An 11,903-nucleotide genomic window follows, 5' to 3' on the forward strand; every position below is an offset into this window, starting at 1 on the left:
TTATCCTTTTTAATTATTGGTATCATCTGGAACAGAAACAAAAATCTAGGTAACACATTCATTTTAATAGCCGCAATCCTTCCCAATAGCGATAACTGCAATTTTTTCCAGACACTCATATCATTCTGAACTTTTTGCCATAGCAAATCATAATTATTCTTATAAAGTTTCTTGTTCGATGAGCTAATATAAACCCCTAAGTATTTAACCTTTTTTTACTACCTCAAATCCTGTCATTTCCTCTAGTTTTTGTTTCTGTTGTATAGACATATTTTTAATTATCACTTTTGTTTTATTCTGATTTATTTTAAATCCTGATACCTTTCCATATTTATCAATTACTTCCAACAAAAATCTACTTGAATTTATAGGATTTGTTAACATTTCCCAATTCTTATTAAAGGCAAACATGAAATATGCTTAGGACAGGCAGAAGACATAATGATTCACAATATGTCACTGTATTTAAAACATGGAAACAAGACAAACTGCTCGCCTTTATGTTCATTCTTGCCAAATTCCTGGAACTAAAAATGAACATGCTCTTTACTGGCCACATTCAAGCATTTCATACAGCCAAAAGGTAATTTATTTCTGTTTAGGATTATAGATGATCAGCCATTCACATAATGTGAATTTTTGTTCAATTACCGCGGCTAAGTGTATTCCTGAACCAGAATTTGCTAAAATCATGTAATATGTCATAGCATAAACCATGATTTAGAAATGGCAATGGCTGGGATTATTCTGCAAACTAAGCTAAAACCAAATATACACAATGGCAGATTGTAGTGAATGAACCTTGTTTATTATTATTTAACCATGGTTGGCACAAGTGACTGAATCATACACTGAGTTATGTTTCCCTAAACAATAATTCAGTGAATCAGCATTCCAGCAGGAACCCTTAACAGGTTTTTTAAAATCAAGTTTCTATTTTCCTTTTATTTCTATAAGCCAGTTGAAAGATAATTGAAGAATTTTCTTTCATGCAACGGGTTTAGGACCAGTAGTATCACTGTAGATGAGCATTATAGGCTTCTCACTGTCTGATATGATTAGTAAGCCCATTGCTCAGGTTTCTGCTGATGCCATCAATCAAAAGACAACAGGAAGTAGGACGGCAATTTGTACCTAGGATGGCTTGTTTTCTCCCTTTTTCTTGGACAAGTATGGTCTTGTCTTTTATCACAGCATCTCCTCTTTCTGACTGTTGAAGATCCAGAACTAGACAATTAAGTAAGTGGGTACCTTAAAACTTTGACTGTCATCCTCTGTATGTGCCATGCCCGTTTCTCTAATCTTGTCTTCATTCTCATTTTTTAAAGTCACTCCCATCTCTGCAAGTGTTTTCTCGCTGGGGAAATAGGCTATCGACATACACATTCTTTCCTCAGTTGCATGGAACAAATACTGTTTTCTTCAAAAACTCATGTGATCTGCTTGGCTCTCTCGCCAACATCATTTTGGCAAACGTTGGGGGGGGGGGAAGAGAGAGAGAGGTCATTTGCTCAGACATTTATCACTCAATTGGGGTATACATCAAGTCAGTTAATCCCTTATTTCAATGGATAAAGTGGTTCTCTGTTCTGTTGTCCTTGCGGCATCTGAGCAATACATTTTGTGCCCAGGGAACAAACCAAAGACCACACGTTCTGGTACTCAGCTCTTTTCAAAGCAGTCTCTAGAACCTGCTGCAAAAAGTATGCAATGAGCTCTTTATCCACAAAAGCTTTTGACACCATAGATGTGGCTGGTGCACGTTGCGTTGGTTGTTTGCAAAAGATTAGCATTTTCTCTTACAGAAGTAAAAAGCAGCTATTCCATCACCAATCCTCAAATAAACCATCATTAAAATATAGTCTCTTTTAAAATTGAGAATTCAGTTGTTGGCAATTTTATGACCATGTCTAAGTATTTGCCTTGGTAGCATGGTGTTAGTTGTTGCCATCTTGTCCTCCCTAAACTAGCCTATAGCTGTCATATCATCTGAAAGTGTCCCAGCCTTGTGACTATCTGCTGACACCGATCTTTTTTTTTTTATAGTAACACTAATTATTCTGATTCTGCTAGGCAGTAATAAAAATCAAGTGCTGAGGCTGAACTCTTCTGTACAGTTTACTGAAAATCCTTATTCTTATCTTGTCTCATTTTTGTCTGCTTAAATTTTGTTATTTATGAGCCACCATGGCACAGTGGTTAGAATGCAGTACTGCAGACTATTGCCATCTGCCTGATATTTGGCAGTTCGAATCTCACCAGGCTCAAGGTTGCTCATCCTTCCATCCTTCCAAGGTCAGTAAATTGAGGAGCCAGATTGTTGGGGGCAATAGGCTGACTCTGTAAACTGCTGTAAGAAAGAGGACTGTAAAGCACTATGAAGCAATATGTAAGTCTAAGCGCTATTGCTATTTATTGTCCACACTAAACAGAAACACACACCCATACACCATCTAAATCTCTACTTCATGCTGTATTGATTCTATTTTTTTTCTTTGAGGGCCTTCAACTAAGGCCTTTAACTTCAAGTGATTCCCTGGAGTAGTCCCCATGTTTTTCTTGGCAGCGATTTTGGAAGTGGCATTGCCTCCTTCCTAGGGCCAAGAAAGAATGATTGGCCCAAAGTCACTCATTCAATTTTGTGTCTAAACAAGAGCGGGACTCACAGTGTTCTGATTTCTGTCTTGGTACTTTTAACTATGACACCAAACTGGCTTCCGCATTTTGTCTAATTCTGTGCAAAAAAAAAAAAAAAAAATCCACTCAGCTCCTATGAGGGTAAGATGAAACGCCCTCAGAGTGTCTTTCCCTTTAAAAGATCTGAAGTATACAGAGGATGAGTTTTTGCAAATGGAGAAACAGTCCAGTCCCACAGAGCAGCTATAGAGTCCCGATGTGTGAGTTGGGCAGCCATATAAATCTATTTAATTAATACTGTCTTTTGTTTTTTAAAAAAACCTAATTGATTGTATTTCCAGAAAGACTTTGGCTCATCCTTTTCCTCTCTTGGTTGTGACAGATCTTGTTGGTAAGCCCAGTAGTGAGGCACTGTGTAGCTTCCTCACAGCAGCTGGTCGTCTTCTCCTTTAGAGCTACTCTTTTGGCTAGTGATGGAGGGAGTCACCACACTCATGCCACCTGCCTCCCTCTGCATGGCTCTTTCACTCTCCTGCAATATCTCTCTGTCATGTGCCCGGATGTTAGCCCTAGCTGCAAACCACTCCCAGCTGCAAGCAAGATAAGTTTCTTTCAAACATGATTTACACAAACAGCACCTTTTGAGAGTTGGGTTAGAATTATATCTTCCAAATCACCCATTCCTTTGAACGATTTAGCAGAAACAGAAAAACATGTCAGTACCAGATGATACTCTTGGCATCAACATCAATAGAAAGAAAAGATTTCTTGCTTTATTAATAATAAGCCATTAATAATGTAATGCATGCGTGCCTGCGCACATACATATACATAACAGAATAGAATACATTTTTTTATTGGCCAAGTGTGGTTGGACACACAAGGAATTTGTCTTGGTGCATAGGCTCTCAGTGTACATAAAAAGACGATACATTCATCAAGAATCATAAGGTACAACACTTAATGATAGTCATAGGGTACAAATAAGCACTAAGGAAACAATATCAATATAAATCGTAAGGATACAAGCAACAAAGTTACAGTCATACAGTCGTAAGTGGAAGGAGATGGGTGATGGGAACAATGAGAAGATTAATAGTAGTGCAAATTTAGTAAATAGTTTGACAGTGTTGAGGGAATTATTTGTTTAGCAGAGTGATGGCATTTGGGGAAAAACTGTTCTAGTGTCCAGTTGTTCTGATGTGCAGTGCTCTCTAGCATCATTTTGAGGGTAGAAGTTGAACAGTTTATGTCCAGGATGTGAGGGGTCTGTAAAGTGCAAGATATAGAGTACTCCCTCCTTATCTTCCTCATAATTTTATTTATTTATTTATTAATTAAACTTTTATACCGCCCTTCTCCCGAAGGACTCAGGGCGGTTCACAGCCAAGTAAAACAATAAAAAGGTACACAATAAAAACAATAATTAAAAAACTTATTAAATATAAGGCCAAATTAAAATCCGTTTAAAACAATAAAACCCATTAAATAAAATTAGAATCCAAATATTAAAAACTGCTAAAACTGCTAAAAAATTCTAAAAATAACAGTAACCCCGTGAAGTAGACTAAGCTAAGAGAGGGTGAGTGGCCTTAAGGGCCGTGGATAGCTCAGGCTGTAAAGAAGCCTGTTATTAGAACACAGCAGCCTGCAATTACTGCAGGTTCAAGCCCGGCCCAAGGTTGACTCAGCCTTCCATCCTTTATAAGGTAGGTAAAATGAGGACCCAGATTGTTGGGGGGGCAATAAGTTGACTTTGTAAATATACAAATAGAATGAGACTATTGCCTTATACACTGTAAGCCGCCCTGAGTCTTCGGAGAAGGGTGGGATATAAATGTAAAAAAAAAAAAAAGGTCACCCTGTGAACTAAATTTGGTGGCTCAGGAGGAACTAGAATCCAAAGCCTTAAATGTTACACCAAGATTAGCGAGATCAGGACAAAAACGTAATAGTTAATAGTATAAAACTGGAATAAGGTGGAATGAGAGAGGAGGAGGTGAAGGAGAAGGATATTTTTCTCTCCCTCAGGGGAAGGAAGATGAGAGAATATGGTAGCACTGAGGGGTGGGAGACAGCAGAGGAAAGCAGTGGTGGAAGGATGAGGCAGGAGGTAGTGGAAAAGAGCAAGGGTGGCCAGTGGCAATGTATATTGGTGTCAGGAGAATCTGTGAGATGTCTAGGATAGTATGGCTGCCTAGATGCAGGGTTGGAACTGATTCTTTGCAATGTTTCCCCTTTAAGGAAGAAGTAGTGCCACCTGAAATTACAGTACAAGGATTAAAGCCAAGAAGGCCAGGGAAAAAGAGAATGATCACCTCAAGGTTGATATTATATATAGCAGTGATGGCTAACCTTTTATGCCGGAGGGGTCATACGCGCGTGTGTTCACACCCATAATTCAATGCGCCCTGCCCTCCGTGCATGCGTATACGACCCCCCTGCACCCCCCACTTTAGGCACATGATGGCATGGTGGGCCCGGTAGGTCCATTTTTCACCCTCCCCAGGCTCCAGAGGCTTTCTTGGAGCCTGAGGAGGGCAAAAACAGTTTCCCTCCCACCCCGGAAGCCCTCCAGAGGCCAGAAATGACCCACTTCCTGACTTCTGGTGGGCCCAGAAGGCTCGAAAATCAGCTGGCTGGAGCCCACATGCACACTGAAGCTAACCTAGTGCAACACTCACATGCCCACAGATATGGCTCCGCGTGCCACCTGTGGCACTTGTGCCATAGGTTCACAATCATGGGTATATCGTGTCAGCATGGTGGAATTGACCACTGAGACATCTTCGGACAGCGCTGGCTCTTCAGCTTTGAAACGGAGATGAGCACTGCCCCCTAGAGTCGGGAACAACTAGCACATACGTGCGAGGGGAACCTTTACTTTAACCTGCTTGGAAAAACCAGATTAGTTATTAAGAGAGAGGCGTAATAAAAATGCATTACGTTTGCTATTAAAAAAAAATTATATGTTTAATTCATCTGATGACTCATGTTCAAGACATGAGAGGATATTTTTCAAATAATGTTAGACAATGATACAGAACAATAAATAATACAGAGAAGAAAGGAAAAGCCATAATATAGGCACTTAACATTTTCACGAATAAACTATTAAACTCTAAGTGTCTGAGAGCAGGGGAATTCATATTTTTCCTGGCCTGATACCAAAAATGTATCCATATAGATTCTAGGTGAACATTTTTAGGGAGGAAATCTCATCATTGGTAAACTAAAACTGGAAAACTCTTTCCTTTTTAACCCCCCATCCTGAACTGCCCTAAAGAATCCCACAGATACAAATGAGAATTCCACAGATATGAGTTTTGCAAAGAGCAGAATATCTTAAATTAGACATTCCTGGAAGCAGAATGTTACCCTGCCTAAAATTGCCCCTCCACAAAAGATGGAAAGTTTCTAGAAATGTGGCAGCAGTTCAAACAAAACCTATTTGGTTTTTTTCCCCTTGGTTTTAGCATTCTTTAAAAATACAGTTATGGTGGTGGCAGCATGCAGCAATAATTTGCTGCGCTCCTAGTGTTGTGGGACCCTAAGGAGGATATGAACAAGTCCACCAATTCCTAAATCAACAGTCAGGTGCCCAGGAGAATCCACAATAACATCACCTGCTGTAATAGTATATGGGAAGACCTTGGGAGACAGGAAGAAGAGTCAAAGATTAGACAATCATCTCACAAAAATTAACTCAGCCCACAGAAGGAAAAGGGGCATTGGAAGCATCTCAGAAAAGACCCTCCCTAATTTTTTGGAAAGTAAAAATAAAGAAGGGGAGAAATATGATCAGACTTACAAGATTCTGTTATTTTATCCTAATTGTGTGTGCTTCTTGTCTGGACTTCCTTGAAGACCTGACATCTATATCATTATATCATTGCATAAGGATGAAATCTAATGTTGTAGAATTATGTAATGTCTAGTGTTTGTAACATAATTTGTTTCATGTGCCCAATGACATCATGACTTAAACTTTTTGTTTTTATGCTACAGAGAGGAGTCCTTGCTTTTCTTATGGCAGCAAATGTTATTTTGTGCTCTTGTCTGTTTTTATATTATTTCAGACCTCTGCCATGGAAATGTTTTATGAACAGTGTTTTGCGGAATAATGCAGTTCTTTTTAAACTCAAATTATTATCTGTCCTATTCCAGATTTAACAGGTTTTTAAGACAGACTGTTCTGAGTTATTTAACTTTGATTGAGGTGGAATACAAATATTTAAAACAGATAGAAATAGTGAGTCTAAGCTATATCTTCTAGACCCGTGATGGCAAACCTATGGGATGTGTGCCACAGGTGGCACAGAGAGCCCTCTCTGCAGGCATGCCAGCCGTCACCCCAGCCCAGCTCCACTGTGCATGCACTCCCGCCTCCCGCCAGCCAGCTGGTCTTCAGGTCTCTGCTGTGCATGCGCAGGGTGCATGTGGAAGATGCGTGTGCACATGCACAGGGGGAGAGGGGTGCATGCGCAGGGTGGTGCAGGTTGGTGCAGGAGGTTTTCCAGGCCCAAAATGAGGTATGCACCCCCCACACTCTGTTTTGGGCCTGGAAAGCCTTCTGTACCAATCTAGAAGCCAAAATGGGGTGCGGGGGGTGCATGCATGGGGGGCGGTGCTCGCATTGCATTTTGGCGGTTCTGGCACATGTGTGTGCATTCACACATGCACGCTTAGGGCACTTGGCACCAAAGAGGTTAACCATCACTGTTCTAGAGCAATGAAATTTCAAACTTGCCAATACTTTAAATGTGTGGACTTCAAGTCCTAGAATTGTGGGACTTGAAGTCCACACACATTAAAGTTTCCAATTTTGAAAAGTACTGCGCTAGTATTTCGTGTAGTTGTCTGAAGAAAGAATGTCATATAATGCTTAGTGCATGATATACTGTATCATGTAGAGCACTAAACATCTACTGAAAATGTCAACTGTTAGTAGAACTAAACTGACTTAGAAAAAGATAAACACGATTGTACCAGGGAAGAACCTGGATAGGAGACCACCAAGGTCCTAGGATTCTAGGATATATTCAGGAAATCCCAGGAGAAGTCAACATCAAGCTTTTTCCATATTCTTGCAAGAAAATGACATGAATTTACCAGGATTAGTCTTTTTGCTTCTTTAATAGAGAAAAAACAACATAATTGGTGTCATTTTTCTAAATAAACTATTCAGACTTTAATGCAGAAATGTTGCTTGTATGGAAATTAGAAAATGGAAACCCATCAGGCCCACCGCAGCCAACAATATTTTACTTAAATACATTTAACATCAACTGAACTTTGCGTAGGAAATGAAGCGAACCGTTTCCTAATCACATTCAGTTTGCTAGCCGTGGACTCTTTCTCTGAATGACAAAATAGGGCTATTCAAACACAAAGCTGAGTTGGAAGAAACCCAAGCTTTGTAGAAATATAAACTGACTTTAAGAGAAAAGAAATGACCCCCAAGGTATAAGAGAGAAAAAGCCGAAGTGTCATATTGAGAACTAACTGAGCTTCAAGGCTGCAGAATTCTGGCTGACCATGGAAATGGAAGAAAACAACAAGAAAAGGGAAGCAGCCGTGGCGGCACTGATCATTCTGGAACAAAATATAGATGGCGTGACCCTTAATAAGAATATCCCATCCCATGGCATTCCATTGAAAACCCAGATATCATTCTTAAGTGCAGGTTGTCCTCATCTTCCAACTGTGACTTACGATGGCTTTTCACATTTAATGACTGTTGCAGCATCCCCATGGTCACATGATCAAAATTCGGATGCTTGGCAATTGGCTTGTATCTTTGATGGTTGCAGTGTCCCAGGGTCACATGATTACCTTTTGCGACCTGACAAGCAGAGTCAATGGGGAAGCCAGATTCGCTTAACAACCGAGTCGCTAACTTAACAACTGCAGTAATTCACTTAATACCCGTGGCAAAAAAGGCCATAAAATGGGGCAAAACTCACTTAACAACTCTCTTGCATAGCGGTGGAAATGTTGGGCTGAGTTGTAAGTTGAGGACTACCTGAAATATCCTTTTAAATCCAAATTTTGCATCCTTTGTTATCTCATCACCTTGAATATTTCATAGGAGAAAACTAGACAGTCTTTTTGTCACAAAGATTCCTTCCACCATTTAAAACTGATGTTCATCGCCACTATGACTATCATTAAGTGTTGTACCTTAGAATTCTTGATGACTGTATCTTTTCATTTAAGTATACTGAGAGCACATGCACCAAGGCAAATTCCTTGTGTGTCCGATCACACTTGGCCAATAAAGAATTGTATTCTATTCTATTCTATTCTATTCTATTCTATTCTATTCTATTCTATTCTATTCTATTCTATTCTATTCTATTCTATTCTATTCTATTCTATGTTCATCGCCACTGTAATCATCCCCTTTCTGACTGCCACCTCATTCCAAATCTTACATTCATTTAGGAAAAGAATGTCAAACTGATTTCTGTGGTTGGTGAATTATCAAACTAACCAATGAATTTCCATTGATTCAATGGTGTCTTGAATCCCTACATTTTCGAATGCATAATTCCACGCAACTCGAGTCCAAAGGAATCGGGTAAGAAGGGCTATAAATACAGTAGTAAATAAAATACTTGCACACAAGTATATTGTATTTGCAAATCAAAGAAGTGCTGCATCCTTTAGGAATTTTTAAAAAGAACCCTACACTGAAATATATAATTGACGATGGTGTACTCAGAGCCCCGAGAATACCTAAAATAAAAGATGTCCAGGGTAGCCTTTCAGTCCTGCCTTGCTATGCTTTCTGCTAGTCAGCCATTGCTTTTTTAAAAAAACAAAACAAAAAGTTACTGCCCAGGCTGAATGAAGCATCCTTCCCTTACTTTCCATCCCCTGCTCATAGTACTGCAAGGCTTCCCTTCCCTTTATTTTTTAAGAGGATGTTTAAGTTACAAGCTGGAAACATTGCTGTGTTGTTTCTATAAAGCTGACCTATCAGTTCTTCCTTGCTACAAAGTTCCCCTGGAGCTAGAGAGGAAGTAGGAACAAAAGAGCAACTTTTTCCCTATTACTCTGCTTGTAGCATCAGCGCAATGGTGATGGTCCCGTAAGGGGAAAAAAAGAAACAAGAACGGGTCTGCTTTAGTGTTAAAGGAGATACCCATGTTTCCCCAAAAATAAAACCAGGTCTTATATTAATCTTTGCTCTAAAAGATGCATTAGGGCTTATTTTCCGGTTAGGTCTTATTTTGAGGGAAATACGGTACTAAATGCGCCTGTCTGGCTGATGACCTTAAGGGAGGCTTGTTTTTGGGATAGGGCTTATATTACAAGCATCCTGAAAAATCATGCTAGGCCTTTTTTTTCTAGTTGGGTCTTATTTTGGGGGAAACGTGATAGAGTGGGAAGGAGAGAATGTGAAGGCAGTTATGTGTTGCTTGGGAAAGCCATGGAAAGGCATGGGGACTAGTCAGAAGGAATTAACCCCCAAAAGGAAAGAGGGGGCACTGATGCAGCCATCCAATCAGTCAGTGAGCCCTGCCTTCCTTAGATTAGAAAGACAAGATGTAGGGGAAAGACCAGGGGTAAAATGCTCCCGGTTTGGACTGGATTGCCCGATCCGGTAGCGATGGGGGCTGGTGGTTCGGAGAACCGGTAGCAAAAATCCCTGCCCCCCCCCCCATGCCCAGCTGAGCGCACGAACATCAGAGGTTGTTTTTTTTTTTTTACTTTTAAAAGTATTTTTTCTTCGGCTGAAAAAATGCTTTTAAAAATTAAAAAAAAGCCTCTGATGATCACGCGGCTCATCTGAGATCGCCAGAGGAGCCTTTTAAAAGTGTTTTTTTACAACCTCTTCAGCTGAAGAGGTTGTAGAAAAAATGCTTTTAAAAGTAAAAAAAAAAAAGTTGGCCACGCCCACCCAGTCACATTACCCCCACGCCCACAGAACCAGTTGTAACAAATTTTAAATTTCACCACTGGGAAAGACCAATCAGTTCAAAGTCTGGACTGAACACCAGCCAGTTGTATTATCAGCTCACTGCAATTTGGACTGGATTTCTGAAGTTGGCTTAAGAGAACTGGAAGCAGCCTGGCAGAGGAGCAACATAAGTTGCTGTGCAGAATTGTCCTAAAACTGAGGAGACCAAGATCTAAATCTATTCTCAGTGGAGAAAGCTCCCGGGGGTGGGGTGGGGGGCTTTGGAACAGTCCCTAACTTTGTGTCCAACATATCTGGACACAAATGTTATATGGGGGATAATATTGGGTGGGGCAGGGGGTATATTATATATAGTACATCATCTTGAGCTCCTGGATACACCTCCTGGATATACCTCCTCAGGCTCCTCAGTCCACCACCTGACTGAGTGAAGCCAGTTGGCTCCTTAACTCCTCCCTAGATAGGCGCTGTCTTTGAGTTCTGACAGATTCTGATAGATCCCAATCACTTAATTTCAGGAACAACTGGGCAGTTAGACATGTGATTCTGATGTGACCACAGATGGGGCAGCCTTGTTTCTGATGCATCACAAGAGTAACCAGTTTTCCTTTCCGAAGAACTTTCTAAATGTCTGAGAATCAGTATTAGGGTTTTTGGGAGTTCTTTGCAGTCATCTGGACTCAAATACAGTAGACTTCTGCAGCGCGTTAAACTATAAAATGATTGTTTATATAGTTTTATAAACTATAAAACAAATCACATTTTAGGCTAGGACAAAATGCTAACTGGGCCATTTTCTGCAGGAAGTCTGTCTGTCTTTCTTTTCTTTCTTTCTTTCTTTCTTTCTTTCTTTCTTTTTCTTTTCTTTTCTTTTCTTTTCTTTTCTTTTCTTTTCTTTGCTATACTATGTACTTGGCTTCAATTGATGTAAACAGTAAACAGTAAACAGTGACTTAGCTGAATTAATAGGTAGTGTTTTACCTTATTTTTGGTAGAGTTTCTTAAATTATATTGAGGCAATATAATGAAGGTAATTCTGTCTCCCAAAACACTAATCCAAGATACATGTTACAGAGTAAAACAAGAGTATGTGGAATCAGGACCTCTTTCTACACACATATGAAGTTTTCCATTTATTCTTTTTGCCTCTATTTCCAAATTAAAGTCATGCATGATTTTTCGAGCCCAATTGCCAGCCCAGAGGACAGTTATCTTGGTATTTTTTTCCCATTCATTTGGCACTGCCATAGTGAATTTGTCCCATTTTCAAATAATTGCTCTGTCGTATGTGCATATATGTGCTTCTTTTACCAGATTCTGGGTTCCCACATAGACT

The sequence above is a fragment of the Ahaetulla prasina genome, chromosome 1, assembly GCF_028640845.1.
Source record: "Ahaetulla prasina isolate Xishuangbanna chromosome 1, ASM2864084v1, whole genome shotgun sequence".
Classification (NCBI taxonomy): Eukaryota; Metazoa; Chordata; class Lepidosauria; order Squamata; family Colubridae; genus Ahaetulla; species Ahaetulla prasina.